At 44.9% G+C, this 20,519-nt stretch overlaps 1 protein-coding gene across 2 annotated transcripts in view; it reads right to left on the bottom strand.

The window, feature by feature from the left end:
- GNAL (G protein subunit alpha L) overlaps positions 1-20,519 on the bottom strand; it is a gene marked incomplete at its 5' end in the record, with an annotated part of 102,031 nt that overhangs the window by 80,751 nt on the left and 761 nt on the right. The gene's annotated exons all lie outside the window — the stretch shown is intronic.

Below are 20,519 nucleotides of genomic sequence, written 5' to 3'. Positions count from 1 at the left end.
CCCCCACCCCACGGGCCCTGCTCTGTGTGTGACGGGGTAGAGCCATAACCTCCCCATCGGCCCTGCCCTGAGTGTGAGAGTGGCGGCGCCCCAACCCCCTGATCGGCCCTGCTCTGTGGGTGATAGAGGGTGGCGCCCCAACCCCCCCACCCCACGGGCCCTGCTCTGTGTGTGATGGGGTAGAGCCATAACCTCCCCATCAGCCCTGCCCTGAGTGTGAGAGTGGCGGCGCCCCAACCCCCTGATGGGCCCTGCTCTGTGGGTGATAGAGGGCGGCGCCCTAACCCCCTGATCCACCCTGCTCTGTGCGTGACAGGGGGGAGCTCCCCAACCCCCTGATGGGCCCTGCTCTGTGCGTGACAGGGGGCAGCGCCCCAACCCCCTGATTGGCCATGCTCTGTGCATGACAGGGGGTGGCGCCGCAACCTCCCCATCGACCCTGCCTTGAGTGTGACAGGGGGCGGTGCCCTAACCCCCCAGTCGGCCCTACCCTGAGCATGACTGAGGGTGGCATCGCAACCTCCCAATCCGCCCTGCTCTGTGCATGACAGGGGGCGGCGCCCCAACTCCCCAATCGGCCCTGCTCTGAGCCCGACCAGGGGCTGCACCTAGGGATTAGGCCTGCCCTCTGCCACCCGGGAGCAGGCCTAAGCCAGCAGGTCGTTATCTCCCGAGGGGTCCCAGACTGCGAGAGGGCACAGGCCGGGCTGAGGGACCCCCCTTCCCCCTGAGTGCACAAATTTTTGTGCACCGGGCCTCTAGTATATATATATATATTGCACCAGTTCTCTGGTCTGAACTCTAGTCTATGATGGCAATAAAAACAAAATTTGTTTCTCACCATAGAAGTTTAAGTACTGGAGTAAATATTCAGAGAAACTGTTTGATTCATGACAGGCCTAGATCTAGGAGATGCTGAGCTGCTTTGGAAAAAGATGAGTGCTAGGTAGTACAAGATAGTGGAGAGTTGAATTTAATTTTTAAAAATCAATACTTAAAAAAGTTTAATAACTAGTCTTTCAATAGCATTTTATACTTAAGAGATTGATAAAGGTTAAAACTGCACTAAGACTTGTGGAATAGTACATAAAAAATTTTAAAAGAAGAGGAACAAAATAGTTTAGGGAAGATGAAGAGTCACGAATTCCGTGCAATGGCAATGCTCCAAGAATCCAAAGCTGCTGCCAGTTTTGCAGCGAACTTGGCGGCACCAGCTGGGTGACTGCTCCGCACACGGCCCTCATTCCAGTTTGTGCCATTTTAGACAACTGCTGTTGTCCTATCTCTTTTCTTTCTCAGTATCTTGGTGGAACCAACCTGTGTAGATCAATTTCCATTCTTAACAGCGGAGCCCCCCCCATGACCTAATCACAATACACTTTAAAAGTCCTGTGGTTAATTTTTTCCCATTTTTATAGAAAAGCGGGGAAACATTTCCCCTTTTGTGCATAATACTCTGCAATCAAATGTCTTACCACTTATTGAAATATTTGTCTCCTTTTCCCCCCTCTTTACTCAGACACCCAAAGTAATATTAAATAGCTTTGGGAAGTATCATCCATAAAGGGTAGTAATTCAGTCTTGTTCTTGACAAAAATGACAGCTTTAAAAACTAAAATAGCAGCCAATCATAAGGAAAGGTATGCTGCCTCTGATTCCACCCCATGTCCCAAAACCCAGGACAGAAATATCCTCTCTGGCACACACAACTCAGTGTCACAGGCAGAAGTTTCTTACAGCATGAAAACAATAGGTGGGAGACCACTAAATGATAAGACAACAAAACCCCATGAAACAGAACAGGGAATCCACAAACAGAATGAAGCTCAAAAATATCTGTGAAAGCCACCAAACTGGGTCAGATTATGAGACAGAAATGAAATAATGGGCCCAAGGACCAGAGGAGTGAAAATTAGCATTTAACCTGTGAAGGTGAGCATCTCTATTTGTTTAATTCAGTACTTTAACCTCAAATAGCCTAACAAAATATTGGACTACAGCAGAGATTCAAACACATGTTTAATTCTTATGCCTCAAATGCTGACATGAAGTTTCAAAAAGAGTCTAACCAATTTTAAAGATATTTTTTTTACTAATTAAAAAACATCAGATGAAATAAAAAGTAAAAACTGTGAACAAACCCCCCAAACATAAATGCAGTTTAGCCCTAACTGGTTTGGCTCAGTGGATAGAGCGTCGGCCTGTGGACTGAAAGGTCCCAGGTTCAATTCCGGTCAAGGGCATGTACCTTGCTTGGTTGCGGGCACATCCCCAGTAGGGAGTGTGCAGGAGGCAGCTGATTGATGTTTCTCTCTCATCGATGTTTCTAACTCTCCATCCCTCTCCCTTCCTCTCTGTAAAAAATCAATAAAATATATTTTTTTAAAAAATAAATGCAGTTTAAACCTTAGGGGAAATTTTATGATAAAAAATAGTTTCAGTGCTTAGTTCTAAATATCTTGAGTTTATTAGTCCCCAAATAACTACATTCACTAACATTTTCTTATAAAGCGAATCAGACTCGACAAAGCCCCCCAAGTTGGAGCAAAGAGAAAGACAAGCAACCTGTATGCATTTTAAATGCTTAGCGATGTTCTCTTGGTATCAGGAGGTGCCCGTGTGGGAGGGCAGAGCTGCCAGAAACGTGATGACAGGAACTCAGTCTTCACACACGGATCCGGTGTTGGACTTCAGCAATGCCCGCCTGCCTCACAATTATTTTCATATTTTAGGCAAATCATGTAGCAGTATGCTGTAAGGATAGTTAAGAGAAACCCATTTTGTATCTACCCAATGTAGATCCATATCATTGAACATGTTTACTTCTACCCACTGGCCATCATCTAAGAGATATACTACAAAGCAGACAAGAAAACTCTAAAACCGATTTTTAAAGCTCTCGAGCAGTTGGGGAAGTAAGAATAGCACACTGCAGTCATTCAGGGGACAAGGTGTGAGCCTATCTATGAGCCAACGGCTGAAAGGTGTGGCAGGCCCTCTGCAGCGCTTCACAACCTTCCTAATGCCGCGACCCTTTAATAGTTCCTCATGCTGTGGTGACCCCCAATTTCATTGTTACAAATTGAACATAATGAAAGCATAGTGATGAATCACAAAACAACATGTAATTATATATGTGTTTTCCGAGGGTCTTAGGCGACCCCTGTGAAAGGGTCGTTTGACCCCCAAAGGGGTCGTGACCCACAGGTTGACAACCGCTGGGGGGATGGGAGGGCTCACGGAATTGGGACAAGCTTCAACAAGGAGGTGAATGGAGGTGTGTCCCGAAGAATGAGGGGGTGGATCACGTAGAAAGAAGGAAGAACTGCAAGGTTAAAAGCGATGGAAAGGGAACTGGTTTTGCACAGGAGGGAGACGGGCCGACAATAACTGTCTCAGAGGTAGGGTGAAGCAGATGAGCCACGGGAAATACATATTCTTGGTATGGAAGTTTTTCTCAAGCTATAAGCTCTCACACGAAGTGTGTAGCTTAGTAATTAAGAGCGTGGGTTGTTGAGCAAGAGATGCATGCGCTCAAACCCCATGTTATTCTCAGTTTCTTTCTCTGTGAATGGGTGAGGGTAATGGCGCTCTCCTCATAGTAATGTGGTGAGAATTATTCAGAATCAATTCATCTATCACAGTGCCTGGTGAGTAGCGAGCTCTCAAAAGATGTAGTAATTATTATTTTTATTCAACATTAATTTAATAAATACATATCCATTTTATTCCTCTACATTACCCCTTTTTGAAGAGCTTCTGATTTTTTCTACTAGGTGGGCATGTGAACAATGAGCTATAGTATAAGCAACAAAGATTTGTTCAATATCTACCTAACCTCAGCGGAGCAAAGTACTAGCTGCTAGGTGGGAACATAAAGGCAACGAGACATGTTAGAAAAACGACAAAAAACACACAATAGATGAATTGATTAACAAAGCGTGGTCTGCACATGCAATGGGATATTATTCAGCGTTGAAAAGGAAATTCTGACACATGCTACAACATGGATGAACTCTAAGACAATGTGCTAAGTGAAACAAGTCAGTCACAGAAGGACAAATACTGTACGATTCCACTTATATGAGGGACCTAGAGAAGTTAAATTCATAGAGACAGAGTAGAATGGTGGCTGCCAGGGTCTGGGGGTAGGAGGGAATGAGGAGTTAGTGTTTAAAGGGTACAGAGTTTCAGTTTGGGGGAGGAACAAGTTCTGTGGATGGATGGAGGCAATGGTTGCACAGCATTGGGAATGTACTTAATGCCACAGAACTGTACACTTAAAAATGGTTCAAATGGTAAATTTTGTTTTGCATATTTTAGCACAATACAAACAGGAAAAAATTCCTATGTTGATCACGGCAATTATAGTTTCCTGCCAGCAGGTGGCAATGTAAAGGCTGAGGGACAGATGAAGGGACTGAAGGATGTTTTCAAACCAGTGCATTTTCGAAGACTTTATAAAATAAGGAATCTGGTCCCTTACTTGTCATGTGTTGCACATATTCCCCCTCTTCCATTTGCTTAATTTCTTTAGGTCTTGTTTAAGCATTTCTTTCGATAAAAAAAGTTTTAAAAATTTAATGTAAACATGCTTAACACTATTTCTCTTTATGGTTTTTGGGTTTTATTATCTGACTGGAGAAGGTTTCCACATTTTATTTTTGATTTGGAAGATTTGTGTCCCACATTTTAAAGAAATTTATTCATATTTGTTTAAAAAGATCAGTGCATTTTCATTCATTCACCACAGAGCATTCTTTGAATATCCCCCCCGTCCCTACCCAGCCTTGAGATGACAGTAATGAAGTAGACACTGTCCCTGTTCTCGAGAAGCTTAACAGTCTAGTAGGAAGGGTCAGACAAGCAATCTAGTTCTCTTGAGTTCAACAGAACACACAGTGGGAGCACACAGAGGTGTGTGTGTAAAATTATAGAAGTGAAGAAAAGTATGTTTTTTTCCTTTCCTTTCCTAGAGAAATGTATGCTAACCTCTGTAAGCTACCCCCCCCATCTTAATTTTAAGGCACCAAAAGGTGCTTTGTTTCCAGCATCTCATTGAGCATCACTACAGCTACATGATGCACATTATTATCCACATTTCGAAGATAAGGCTGCTTGCCTGAAGGTCACATAGGGGCCTAAAAGGGGTGGAGTGTGTTGGATCTCAAAGCCCACGCCTTTTCCAGAAGGAACTTCAAGGCTCTTATAGATGGAAAAAAAAAAAATCACACCCTTCTCTCTTCCACTAGTTTCAAAAGGAAAAATCAAATAAGCTCACCTCTTTTCTAACTCAGTTAGGCAGATTAATCTGCATATAATGACTGATGAATTATATGTGTTCTGTTAACTCTTTGCCCAGTTGCCTTAGCAACTGGTTTCTTTTAGAATTTGGCTTAGTTACAGAGTTTAAAGCAACAGTGTGCCTTATAATAGAATGTCAAATTGTACGTGAAATTAAACAGAACCTAAATTTTATCACAGGTGGGAACTACGCACCTTTCTCAGGTTGGAGTGGCTCTTCCTAAAACGTGCAGGGCGGCTGACAAAACACAAGGGACACAGAGCCTAGTATCTGTCCACCTTTGTCATTACATGGTTTGTTTAGACTTGTCATTAAGTAGGAACCATTTGATGGGTTTAAGTTACAGACAAATTAAAGATTGACATTCCATGGGGCGTCTCTGATTGCAGGCAAATCCCACTCCATCTTAAATGTATTAGAGCCAGGAGAGCCACAGAGGAAGAAGGCAAGGAAGAGCCTGTGGGGTGGACTGAGATTGCAGTGACTGGTATAAACTCATGGTCTCTAAAACATGTCTGTATACGCTCATAATATGTGCACAGAGAAATGGCCCGTTCCAGGGCGGGGACAGGGCAGCTCCAAGACCAACCTAGAACCCTGTTCTGCCAGAAAGTAAGGAAGTGCTTAAAGAATGTTGGGGGCCTGTCACAAGAACACAAGAGCCAGCCTGAAGGGGCTCTTACTTGGCCAACTCTGGGATGATTTGAGCGGCAGAATATTTTAGTATGGTAATTAACTCTACACCACTGAAAAATATAGGCATCGCACATGTCCATGCCAATCACAAATAGGTAAACGAATAAGCGGGGCAAAAGGGTGGCACCGAGCGCAGGATTCAGCGATGGAGGCTACATTTAGGGGAACACTTTCATGAGGAACAGGACATCCCCATGGTCTCCCCACTGACTGCATATCAGCTGCAAAGTAAAAAATAATAACCACACAGTGGAGGAACTGGACAAAAGTTTGGGTCGTCAAAATAACAGCATGGCCAGGGGAGGGTCTGGACATCGCCTGCTTCAGATGGAGACCCTGAAAAGACACACATCATCCATGTAGTGTTCTGGCAAGGGAGGCATCACCTGAGCTCGATCAGACGCAACATCGGGAAAACCTAAAACTTAAAAAACAAAAATGAGGGGACTATTCTTCAAAAATGGCTATATTACAAAAACAAACAAAAGACTGTGGAAACGCTCTAGGTTAGGGGAACTAAAGAGAGACCAAACCCTAGACTGGATCCTGGACTGCAGAGGGGAAAATGCTAAAAAATAATTGAGTCAATTGATAAAATTGGAAAACAGATGGTAAATTAATATATTTATTATATCAATGCTAAACTCACTGAAACTGCTACCTGTACCTTGGTTATGTAAGAGAATACCCCTATTCTTTTTTAAGAATCTATTTGTATTGATTTCAGAGAGGAAGAGAGGAAGAGAGGAAAGAGAGAGAGAGAGAGAGAGAGAGAGAGAGAGAGAGAGGGAGGCGGAGAAGAGAGAAGAGAGAAACATCAATGATAAGAATCACTGATTGGCTCCCTCCTGCACACCCCTGACCGGGAATCGAACTGCCACCCCTGGTTCATAGGTTGACACTCAACCACTGAGCCACGCCAGCCGGGCCCAAATAAAGTGTTTTTAAAGTACTTTATCTTTCCTTGATTTTATAGGATCTTACAAACAGACAAACAAACAGACAAAAAATGCTCAAAACTCTACATTCTCCCGTGTTGTTCTCTTTCATATGAGACTGAAATGTTCGCATGCAGGAGGCTTTTTAAAAAAGAGATTGCACTATGGAAAGATTCAAACATATGCAAAAGTAGAGAGAGAACAATGTAACGGACCCATGGACCCTTCACCCAGCGTCTGCAGTCAACTCGTGGCTCATCCTGTTTCATCAATTCCCCAGCCCTCTGCCTTCTCCTGTATTATCCAAAGCGTAGTGCAGACATCACACCACCCACACAGTATCTGAAAAATAGAGGCTCTTTTAAAATAATACAATTGCAGTGCCATTATTGTACCTGAAATCACTGGCAATAATTGCTTAGCATCATCACACAGGCAGTCGGTGTGTGAGAAGGCTCCTGACAGCGGGCTCTAAATGGGGGCTCGGTTGCAGTCAGAGGCCCCAAACTACGTTCAAGTTCTGATGTCTCAAGGACCTCTGCACATCGATCCTCTCACTAATCCCAAACTGGCAATTACTGCTACCAGATACTGAGGAGGTACTGGCGAAATGAAGAATGTGGCTCCTGACGTTCTCGGATTGGTTGTATTGGAACAGAAATTAAAAATACATCCAAAACTTAAAAAAAAAACAAAAAAACCACCACCACCAAACTTCAGATGCACAGAGTAGGAGACTGACGGAATCTTTATGGATCCCTCGTTCATCTGATGCCAGGAATTTGGTCCTTTCTTTGTCATCACCCCTTTCCTTTAAAAGCGGAGCGTAGAATAAAGTAGAATAAAAAGAAAAGTTTGATTACTTCCAATCTAGTTAATCATGCTTTTATTACGCATGCAAATTGCCAAGCCCTGGCTAAATTTACACAGAGCTTGCTGCCCCCGGAGGCATTTGGGCCACACCACCCTGCGTTCAGCCCTTGAGCTCCGGTGATGATGGTTTTAACCTAATCCAGTCTGTGGGGTGTGGTCCTTTCATGTAAAGGAAGGGTTATTGTTCTTCCCTAACTCCCCAACTCTGCCAGGAAACCACTGATCCTCGGGAAGGACGGATTCATCTGAACTAAGAGCTGTCACCATGCACCTTAACCCGTGCATGGTGAGACAGGAAGCTCTAAAGTCCCCCCAAAACAATCGTGAAAACGACAAAATCAACACTCCTGCAAACCTCCCCGCAGCATGGCACAGTAAAAGACACTCCCTAACACAGCAGTTAGCGAGGAATCAGAACCAGTTCTTCACCTTCAGTTCCTTCAGTCCCTCACTTTCTTACCGGCCTGGTAGTTGGATGTCATTTGTGTGGATTTTATCACCGAGCTCCCCGCCCCCCCCCCCCCCCCCCCCCGTGTTTATGGAGTGCGGATGACAGGCGGGACTGTCCCAAGGAGTCAAGGACTCACACAGATGGGCTGTGGCTTCTGTTAAGGATTCCACTCTTCATCTCAAGGACGCGAGAGGTTGAGGCATTGTCAGACGCAGGGCCGTGACACGGGGAGTTTTGGTTTCAAAATAATTCTGTTATGTGACCTGATTCCAGGCAGGACAAAACTAGAAATGGGTGGCAGTTGAGAAGCATTGAGCCTTCTTGGGGACAGAGATGATGGGAACAGTTTTGCAGAATAGACTCAAGAACGGTGCACAACCTGTCCAGGAATGTACAGAGTCACATGGACACACAGGTCCTGGAAAAGCATATTCCCAGAGTAGAAAAAACAAAGGACACACCAGAGAGGAAACAGGACTCTGGTGTGGCTTTAACTCCTGCTGCAGGACGCTGCGGCGTGCTGCCCAGGCCCCATAGTGCCCCCCCCCCCCCCCCCACGCATGTCCCTTTCATCAGGAGGACAGGCCCCTTCAACTTCCCTTTGAAACAAGGGAATAGAGAGAACTGCCCAGAAATCATCATTCACAACTAGGAGCTTAGTGAGTGCAAGTTTCCCCTCTAACAGTACAGGAGTCAGGGTGGCAGCCACCTCCAGGTTTCCAGTACTCACTCGGTCCATCCCTGGAGCACAGTTGGGCAATGACAAGAAGCCGCCCTTCTCATCGCCAGCAATGCAGAGTCAGCCCAGCTTTCCTGTGCGGCGGCACCCCCTGGTGGCTGGTTTGAGGAATAAACCCAACCAGAGCACAGCAGGATGCCCATGTTCCCATTTCTGTTTTGTCAATGATTATTTCCGATTTATTTTAGGCCAGATTCTGCCAGGTGGTGCGGAGGATACAGAGAAGAATCAGAATGGACATGACCCTCATCTATAATAATAAAAGCGTAATATGCAAATCGACCCAACGGCTGAACAGTGGAACGACCGTCAGGACGACCTTCCAGATGAAGCCGCTGCCTTAGTCGGCAGAGGCAGCCGGGGCTGTGAGGGCCTACTCTTGCATGAATTTCATACATTGGGCCTCTAGTAGAATATATAATCTGATAATAGATTTAAGCTAACCTTATAAGTATCTACGATATAAGATAAAAAGGTGTTATCTAAATTTGTAAGCATATTGCATATAGATAGATATATACACACACTCTAGAAAAATGTTATAGCCTTGTTATGTGCAATAGAAACCTAGTATTCTTTCAAGCCAAATTGTGAAATGCAGTGTTATTTGGATGGTGCATCTTTAAGGAACTCCAGAATGAGAGAGAGATGTGAACAGTTTCTTCTGGTTCTGTTGATACTACATCCCCATATAAGGTCCTTTGAAGAGTTTATATGCATATAAACATTATATGTATATACTAGAGGCCTGGTGCACGAAATTCACACACTCGGGGGAGAGGATAGGGGCAGCGGGGGGTGGGGTGGGGGGTGGAGTCCTTCAGCCCAGCCTCTTGCAGTCCTGGAGCCCTCAGGGGATGTCCATCAGTTGGACAGCCTTAGTGCTGCCGCAGAGGTAGGAAAGGCTCCCACCACCGCTGCTGCATTCGCCAGCCATGAGCCTGGCTTCTGGCTGAGGGGGAGCACACTGACCACCAGGGGGCAGCTCCTGCATTGAGCGTCTGCCCCTGGTGGTCAGTGCACTTCATAGCGATCAGTTGTTCCACTGTTTGGTCGATTTGCGTATTAGCCTTTTACTATATAGGATCACATCAATTGTGATATCATAAGATAGAAATTATCTATATATATAAAAGCCTAAGTGACTGTCCGACCGGTAGCTATGATGCGCACTGACCACCAGGGGGCAGACATTCAACACAGAGCTGCTGAGCTCTGGTGACCTGGTAGCTGCGGTTCTTGGGTGACGCACCGGAACCAGAGAGGAGAGAGCCCAATTCTGAGGTGTGTCACCTGAGAACCGCCCTCTCGCAATTTGGGACCCCTTGGGAGATGTTGGAGAGCCGGTTCGGCCCAATCCCCACAGGCCAGGCTGAGGGACCCCACCGGTGCACGAATCCATGCACCAGGCCTCTAGTATATATATATTTGTGCTAATAAGGTTTTCAATATTCTCAATACCCAACATAGTGTCTGGCACATTATACATCTTTTTTTAAAAAAAATTAAATTCTTTATTGTTTAAAGTATTACATGAGTCTCCCTTTTCTCCCATTGACCTCTCCCCAGCCATGCACCCCCCAGTACATGCCCTCACCCCCCTATTGTCTGTGTCCATTGGTTATGCTCATATGCATGCATACAAGTCCTTTGGTTGGTCTCTTACCCCCTCACCCTCCGCCTTCCCTCATAGGTTGGACAGTCTGTTTGATTCTTCTATGACTCTGGTTCTATTTTTGTTCATCAGTTTATGTTGTTCATTATATTCCACAAATGAGTGAGATCATGTGATATTTATCTTTCTCTGACTGGCTTATTTCGCTTAGTATAACGCTCTCCCAGTTCCATCCATGCTGTTGCAAATGGTAAGAATCCTTCTTTTTTACAGCAGTGTAGTATTCCACGGTGTAGATGTACCACAGTTTTCTAATCCACTAGTTTGCTGATGGGCACTTAGGCTGTTTCCAAATCTTAGCTATTGTAAATTGTGCTGCTATGAACATAGGGGTGTATATATCCTTTTTGATTGGTGTTTCTGGTTTCTTGGGATATATTCCTAGAAGTGGGATTACTAGGTCAAATGGAAATTCCATTTTTATTTTTTTGAGGAAACACCATACTGTTCTCCACAGTGGCTGCACCAGTCTGCATTCCCACCAGCATTGCAAGAGGGTTCCTTTTTCTCCGCATCCTAGCCAGCACTTGTCGTTGGTTGATTTGTTGATGATAGCCATTCTGACAGGTGTGAGATGGTATTTCATTGTTGTTTTTATTTCACAAAATAATATATTATGTTAAGTAAAAATTAGCTTTACATTTAGTTTTATAGAAATGATGTAAAATATATTTCCTGAAGTAGAATTATTAGCATTTTAGGTTCTGATAGTAGAAGGAAGCTGCAGGGAAGGAAGAACAAGAGAAAGAGTATAATGGGCAAAGCTTTCTGGATGTCAAACCATCAGTTTACATTTCAAAGTTGACAGGTTTCCCATTATGGTTTGCTGTCGTTGAAGCTTTCAGATACACCTTGCCCATGGCTAGGCTATTTACAAAGATTAAAATGCTAAAATGGAAATAAGTGCAACTTAATTCCCAATTTAAATTTCCATTATTTGTGAAAAATTAAAAAACAAAAGATAAAAAGGTGTTATACGGGAAGTACATATAAGGTGAGAAGAGACCGCCAAGAGAGGGATCACGAAGGATTTCAAAGAGGAGATGACGCTGGAGCTGACCTTTACAATATGGGCAGGACCTGGCCATTTAGGGATGCAGGGCAGGACCTGGCCATTTAGGGATGCAGGGGGCAGGTTCCAGGGGCAGAGGCCCAGGTGAGGCTGAGGAGCAGCAAGCAGAGGGCACAGAGAAGGTGTCTGGTGGGTTCCCAGGGGAGTGGTTTATGACAAGAGGGTCAAAACTTCCAGTTACAAAAGAAACAAGTCCTGAGCATGTAATGTACAGCGTAGTGACCACGGTTAACAATGCTAAACTGTATATTGGAAAGTTGCTCAGAGAGTAAATTTAAAAATTCTTATCACAAGAAAAACAATCTTTTTTGGTAACTGTGTGGTGACGAATGTTAACTAAACTTGCTGTGGTGATCATTCTGTAATATGTACAGAGATTGAACCATCATGCTGCACGCCTGAATATAACAGAAAGTTGTATGTCAATTATACTTCAATAGAAAAAATCCACAAAACAAAGTAACCTCCAAAAAAAGAGGAGTTTGCCACCTTAACCCTGCACCCTTGATCTAGAGCACCCACCCACCTGCGGGACACCAAAGGGCAGGGTGGGCACCCCCAGCAGGGACACTTGGTGCGGGGGGACCCGCCTCGCTTATCACCATTCTGAGCTTATTCTGACATCCATTTATTTACCGAAAAGCTTTCCCTCACCAGCCATGCAGGACCCCGGCGACCGAGCGGAAAACACGAAGGATGGGGTCCGTGGATGCAGGAGCTTACTGGGTTCAGACACTAAGCAAACACAGGAATGAAGACATGATTGCAAAATACGCCAAGTTCCACGAAGCAGAGAGGCAGTTACCCAGGGAAAGAATAAAATGGGCATCAGGGAAGGCCTCTACGAAGAGAACGTGACAAGCGAGCTGAGATGTGAAGAATAAGATGGAGTTGGTGCTGGAACGGAAGGAGAAGTTCTCCAGGCAGAGGGGGAGAGGTACAGAAAGAGAGGGGCACAGAGAGACAGAGAAAGTGCCCCTGGCCTGGCAGTCACGGGTGGCACCCCATCTAAGAAAAAAGAGGGGGAGGGGGAAACAATCAGCCGGTCAACAAGAGGCTTCAAACCACCCAGCTTCCGGCAGAGAGACGTGCTTTCTGTCCAACCGCTCGGGGAAAACGTGTCATTCCTCTGGGTTAGATGACAAGATGGTCAACGAGAAGCAGGAATCTGCGATCCCACAAGCATCACCCTTGACTATCATTGCCAGGATCTTAGAAATACGGCTTAACTATCTTCTCTGCCGGCAAACACCAAATTACAAACACAAAGACCAAATAAATGGCAAAGAAGAAATTCGACGCAGAGGTCTCTCCCCATCAGTGGTTCTGACATGTCTCGGTGATACTCTATCTGCCACGTGGCCCACGCATGCCAACGTGTTCCAGCTCCGAGAGCTTCACGTGACGCCTCTGATTACTCCCAGGGGAGGACTTGGTCCCTTCATCCCTGGGCTCCCAGGGAAATGACCTGCCTTCAAAATGCACGTGCCTCGAGCCTGCAAGGTTGACTGGTGTTATGCATCCTGCAATCGCTGTCTCAGGCAGGAATACAGGGATATTTTCATTTGCTTGCATCGCTAAGGAACAAATATCTTTGTTTTTGTCTGTTTCACCACTGTAAGGAAAAACAATAAAAACACGAAGAAATCAATAAAGGTGAATGCTGAAATTAAGCTCAAATGATTTCAGAATATATTAAATAAATGTTTCTGAAAAAGCAACTTTGAGGTTTGGCGCAAGAACAAATACCAGTTAGGAACCATTTTAAGCGCTCACGTGAGCTGTCCAGCTCAGAACTGTTATGAGACGCCGAGGCCTCCTTCCACGGAGTTCCTGTGCACTGTTCTGCAGGATGCACGGCGGTCCACGGGGAGTTCCACGGCGCCCACGGGCTGGGAACACGGGCGTGAGTGCTCTGCACCCTGTGAGCCCATCAACACTGGCTCCCCCTCACCCCATTAGACATCAGTACTGCATCCAAGCCCAAATGGGAGCGGTTTCTTCTGAGAAAATACCATTAGACCACAAGAGGGAAGTGGATCTGAATATTGAATAAACATTCTCCATTAGGCGCGGCAAAGTCTTCAGACCAACTGTATCCCTGCGTGCTTTTGAGTTGTACGCAGCCCTTATCAATAGCTGATGTTCAGTATGTTGTTACATTAAAAAGTAATTCTTAAATAAAGTATTAGTTAAAGTAATTTCTGAGGTGAGGAATTATGGAACTGCCCCTTATTGGTACAGGAAGGAAAGAAAGACATGAAACAGCTGTTTTATCCCGTGGCATTTTACTGGTTCTTTTCAGCACACTGTATTTCTTTTTCTTTAATATTTATAATTTTAGAGAGAGAGAGGAAGGGAGAGGGGGGAGAGAGAGAGAGAAAGAGGAAAAGGAGGGAGGGAGGAAGGAAGGGAGAGAGGGAGAGGGAGAGAGGGAGAGGGAGAGGGAGGGAGGGAGAGGGAGGGAGGGAGAGAGATTTGTTGTTCCACTTATTTATGCATTCATTGGTTGCTTATTGTATGTGCCCTGATCGGCAATGGAACCCACAGTCTTGGTGTATCAGGACAATGTTTCAAGAACTGAGTTACCTGGCCAGGGCCACACTGAATTTCTTTGTACAATGAAAACTATAGCCACCCCCCTCCCCCCTCCACCACACACACACAGAAGGATACCCAGAATCCACAGGAAGGTCGCATAAGTCAATTAGGGCACATTTGGACTTTGAACAAATGGGCTTTCCTCAGATGCAGAATTTTGATGCAACTATGGAAAAAGTGCCGAGTGTGCCTCCTTTTGTTTGCTTTAAGTGGAACCTTAGAGCCAGGGATTAATTTTTTAGAGCATTTTTAGGGTCACAGTAAAATTGAGCAGAAGGTACAGAGAGTTCCCATCTACTCCGGGCCCAACTCCCATGCACTCCTATGATCAACTTCCCCAACCAGAGTGGTGCATTTGTTACCATCGACGACCCTACGTTGGCACATCGTCATCACCCAGAGTTCACAGTTTACAGTCTGCTCACTCCTGGTGCTGTACGGTCTGTGGGTCTGGGCAAATGTATAAAGACATGTATCTACCATTACAGTACAATGCAGAGTAGGTTCACTGTCCCCCAGATTCCCTGGGCTTTGCCTGTTCATTCTTAGTAAGAGAATTTTAAAACAATAGGGGACAGTTTTCACCTGACTCAAAACATAGAGTTACTGCTTTAGCTGATAGGGTCTAGTTTTCCTCTCTATTGCAGTTAAAGAGTTTGTTTCCCGTTTGGAACAGGATTAGCTTTTTTAAGATTGTGTGACCTCAGGTTACCATTTAGTTTACAATTCGGAGTATTGGTATCAGAGTGAGAACTGGTTTAGCTGAATATAGGATTCAGAGATCATACCAATTTATTGAGTTGTTTTCATGTGCTAATCTCTATGTTAAGTAAATTTATATACATCATTTCCATTCATTTCACTTAATCCTCTCAGTAAGCATGAGGCTTTGGGGTTATGATTGAAATAGAGTTGAAAGGGGGTTCCATGGTGTAATGGTTAGCACTCTGGACTCTGAAATAGAGTTGAAACTCAGAAAGGTTTACTTATGTTCACACAGCTGGTAAATGGGGGTGATTTCAAACGAAGTCTACCTGACTCCAATGCCATTCATGTTCTTAACCACCATGCCTCTATACATCTTTTACTGGGCCATAAATATGTCCCCAAATTTTGAGTATTTATAAAATGGTCATATATTCCAGTGACACCCTTAACCACCAATAGCTGACATCCAGCTTGAGCCCACTTTCAGGGCGAGTACTAATCATCTGTGTAAACGTAAATGAGCTTGCAAGTGCCAAGGACTGGACTGTGTCCCCTCAAAACCCATGTTGAAGTGCTGATCTCCAAGGTGACAGTATTTGGAGACAGGGTCTTTGGGAAGTAGTTAAAATTAAATGAGGCCATAAGGGTGGGGCCTCCTTATGACTGGCTCTCAGACTATGATTGGCCTCCCCAACCCTAAGGAGTGATGTCCTAATAATAATGAGAGACCAGAGCTCTCTCTTTCTACTATGTGAGGACACACGAGAAGGTGGCTGTCTTCCATCTTAGACTTCCCAGGCTCTGGAACTGTGAGAAAGTAGATGTCTGCTGCTTAAGCCACGAAGTGTGTGGTGCTGAGCTGACTAAGAGACAAGTCAAGGAGGGCAGCTTTGAATAGGGCTCTGAACTTTGGATGCTTTGACAGGCCAAAGAACAACCTGAATTCCTGGGATGAAATTCGGCTTCATGGAAACAAAGGCAGCTTCAAGTCTATAAAACTGCATAAATAGTATATGCAGTAGAGTGACACAGGAGTTTTGGCTAAAACACAACAACCACACTGCATCCTCTTCCAAGGCTGGGAGGAAGCGCTATGCTTCTGTGACTCTAGAAAAACTACGGCTCGGCCAGAGTGCCTGGGATTTCTACGCATTTGAACAGCCATGATGCTTCAGCAGGCCGTGGCCCACGAGGGCAGCAGATTGATGAGGATGTGTCCCGGATGTCACATTCAAGTCTACCACACACCTCAACAACGACTGCTCTGGTCACTGAATGCACTGCCACTCAGAAAAAAAAGACAAAGAAAATTGAAAAATAAAATAAAATAAAGTGTTCAAAACCTCACAGTGAAGAATATTTTTCTTTCTTCCTTCCTTTTTTTTGGTGACTGTACCAAGAACTTCCGCTTAGAGAAACTGAAGGCACAAATGAAGGCCAAGCCAGCATTCTGTTTTACAGGGTGGGGCAAAAGTAGGTTTACAGTTGTGAGTACACAAAATACAGTTGATTCTTTTGTTGTTGTTAATCCTCACTCTAGGATATTTTTTCCATTGATTCTTAGAGAGAGTAGAAGGGAGTGGGGAGGGAGAGAGAGAGAGAGAAACATTGATGTGAGAGAGGCACAGTGACTGTTGCCTCCCGCATGCACCCCAACTGGGGCTAGGGAACCTGCAACCCAGGTACATGCCATTGACTGGGAGTCAAATCCTGGACCCTTTGGTGCGTGGACCGATGCGCCACCACTGAGCCAGGGCACAGTGGCCAGGGCACAGTTTATTCTTGCATTTTTATTTATTAATTATTGTATTATTTTCCCAATGAACAGTTGTAAACCTACTTTTGCCTCACCTTTCATACTAATAGCCCAATACAGAAAAAAAGCAGTAACTGTCCCAAACAGATTTCTTCCTTTTCAAAACATGTACCGATGGCAGAGAAGTACCAAACACACAAATAAACAACAGGAAATAATTGAATGAAGCAAAAAACACAAACCCTACACACACCTGGCATTTTAAATTTGAATGATCTGGTAAAAGGATAATAGCAAATGAATAGTTAGGGGGCACATGATGACTTTTCCCCAATTGGAAAGTGCTGAACAGGGAATTGACATCATCGTCAACAAAAGATGGGGAAGAAAAATCAATGCCATCTACTATGAGCTCAGTGGCAGAAAATTCACTTGAAGACTGATGAATGTAGCTTTGCTTTCAATCTGTCTTTGGATAAATATTTTGATCTCACATTCAGCCTTGTCAATTGTGTTTTTAATTGGTGCTGACCCATGGCCGCTGTCCCTGGAGCTCAGCCCACAGCCTGAAGCAGTGTCTGTGTGGCTTAACACATCGAGGACAGATCACGAGAATTCTTGCTGCATATTACACAGGGTTTTACAAAGTATCATACTTTAAAAAGATATTAGCTTGTAAGAACATGCAATAAATAACTTCAAAAATGTAATGGGTATTTAATTTTAAAGCATCCCTTTAACATTTATGTAAAATGTTTTTTGTACTCGTTCAATAGAAACTTATCTGGCCACTAGGTAAAGACAGCAATAAAACTACTGGTCCGCAATCAGAATTAAGATCAGAATTAAGATGCGGCCTGTTGGGCTGCATCAGTCACACAGATTGTGTTTCAGTAGTTTGAGTCAATGCTTAAGAATAAGTAGGTTTCAAATGAAAACGGGCATTTTTATCTTATTTTGGAAAATCAGAAGGCCTGACAACACTCGGCCTGCATCCTCATAAGGCAGCAATGGGGTGAAGCGAGGACGCACTGTCCCTCGTAGAACAGAGCATACGGTCTCTCATACAAGTCTTGGACCGAACTGTGCCAAGAGAGGCATCACCAGAAACCAATCTCACTAGACCTCAATCTTGGCCTTAAAAGTCTTCAGAACTGGGAGAAAACACATGTCTTGTTTAAGTCACTCAGACCGTGGCATTTTGTTATGGCAGCTGAAGCTGACCAATACACAACTCCTGCTCCGGATGTGACCGTTATCTGAGAACTCCGCCCCATGCTCTAGCCTCCACATGCGCTGGCCTGCCATTTCTCCAAGCACATTCCCTCCCCGTTCCTACTGCACGGGTCTAGTTCCGACTGCACGATCCCTGGCTGCCTTTCTAACTGGAACCTGCACCTTATCTCCACCCTAGTGGACTTTACCAGCCACCCCATGCCTGAAAGAATGCTCCTTTTGCAAGTTAAAATGGGGGACCACATTACCCTCGCCATGAAGCCCTCACTGCCACGGTGGCTCAGACTCTTGTTCTCTTAGCACTGTGTGGGGTACCCAGGTCTTAGTCCTGTGTAGGAAACAAAGCGAAGGTCATGAGGATGGACCCACGGGGGAGTCAGAGCACAGGAAAGCACCCCGAAGCCATGCAGATGGTAACAAAGTGCTGAACGAGAGGTGCGAATAGAATGCCAACATGGTTACCAGGGAATTAAACACACATTCCTACTGGAGGACGCTGCTCGGGTCTCCTGGAGGAGACGCCGACTAGGAAGATGGAACTAGTTTACGACTAATGGGGGTGGAGCAAGGAGAGACCTTGAAGCAAGGCTGCCTTTCCTGAACCTGTGAGTTCTCTGTCCCCCAGTGCACGTTTCCAGATAAATGAGTGAATGGGATCAGTGAGCAAGATGGCAGCAGAAGCAAGCACTTAAGGTCCGTAAGTCAGGCTTCTGGCTCAGAGATTTGCAGCTAGACCTGTTCTAAATCCTAACAACAACCAAGAACCTTGCTGTGCTTAATTTTAAATAAGCACAAAAGCTAATAAATAACATCCACCTGATATAACAGTATGTGTTTTACCAATGACATCATTGGGTGGAAGATACAATCCCACTCCCCCCAAGTGTGAGCCATGTGATTCATTGTCATTTCAGCTATGATGTCGCTATACAAGCTATATTAGGCTATACGATGTCTTTAAAGAGGCGAGTCTTCCAACATGGGTCATTAGAAGTTGGCTCTTTGGAGCTCACTGGTCCATTTTTTTTTTTTTAAATTTAATTTTATTGATTGATTTTTAGAGAGACAGAAGGAGGGAGAGACAGAGAGAGGGAGAGAGAGAGGAACAACGACTTGTTGTTCCACTTATTTATGCATCCATTGGTTGCTTCTTGTGTGTGCAACCAAGGATCGAACCTACAACCTTGGGGTATCAGGACGATGCTCTAACCAACTGAGCTTCCCCAACGGGGCTCATAGGCCCCCGTTTGCTTTCACATTTCCTTTTTCTCTTTTAAAACACCTGCTGAACTGCACAGCCCCATTAAAACATTATGTCACCGCAACTCGACCTTTTTTACTTTATTCTCTTATTTCTTGAGACCACAATCCTCTCCTATTTGAATCATTTTAATCTGAGGCATTTAAAAAAATTTGGCTGGAATAATTTTCAATTAATTTCTTTTCGGAAAAATATGTGGGCAGGGATGTCTGAAAATCTATTTTACCCTCACACACAAACGGGGGTTCACTGAGGTATGAGATTCTAGGATGATAATTCTGTGTTTCCAGACCTCTGAGGACATTGCTCTGTCACATTCTAGAAGTCAGCACTGCGGATGAGAGCTCTGCTTCTGATCGGATCTGCTGCCCTTTTCAGGCAACCCGCTTGCTTAATTTTGTCCCCCCCCTCCCCCCAATTAATTTTATCTTAGAAATTCAGATGTTTCATCAGGATACAGCAGCTAGGTTTGCTTTGTTTTAATCATAGCGTCTTGCTGTGGGAGAGCCGTTTCAAACTGAAGACTCGTTTTCTAGATCTTAAATAAAAGTCACATTTATTTATAAGCAGGGATCTTACTCAAATCATGGAATACCTTCTTTCCCTAAACACAGCAGAGTGCAGAACTGAATCATTCTTCTTCTTTATATCTACCTCACAAAATCCGGGGCCAAAAGCCTACATCTTCTTTTTTTATTTTTATTCTTTTGCCTTAAAACCTAAAAGGCAACACGGAGCACCAGGAATTCGCAATTTTTTCTTCGACTCCCCAGCGGAGCGCCTGCCAATGCTCTTCGGTTAACTCGTGGAGGGACTTACGCTTGCTACGTAGAAGCTCTAAGAATACACTAGCGAACCATGGAGTTTATTTAATACTTTGGGACGCTGGTGATTTGGTGCCCCCTTTCTCGCCTGCAGTTAGCTCAGCGAGCAGCTGGGGGGGGGGGGGGGGGGGGGCCTGCCGCGCACGCCGATCCGCCCCTGGGAGGAGCAAAGGTTCCCAGAGCGCCCGCCCGGGCTGGACTCTTGCACTGGGACAGACAGCCGTCCCTTCCGCGGCCGAAGTTACTTCTCCGAAGGGAGCAGGCCGCGCCTACCGCGGACCCCGCCATTCTGCTGCGACCGGAGCAGAGGCTTTGCGGGAAGCTCCACGGGCTTACACACCTCCCCGCCTTCGTGTCCTCAGAGTGCAGCATGACTGCACCGCT

Source organism: Myotis nattereri, assembly GCF_964212035.1.
Source record: "Myotis nattereri genome assembly, chromosome: 8".
NCBI classification, from domain to species: Eukaryota; Metazoa; Chordata; class Mammalia; order Chiroptera; family Vespertilionidae; genus Myotis; species Myotis nattereri.
Note: the sequence above shows the minus strand (reverse complement) of the source record. Positions and strands in the feature narration are given on the sequence as shown.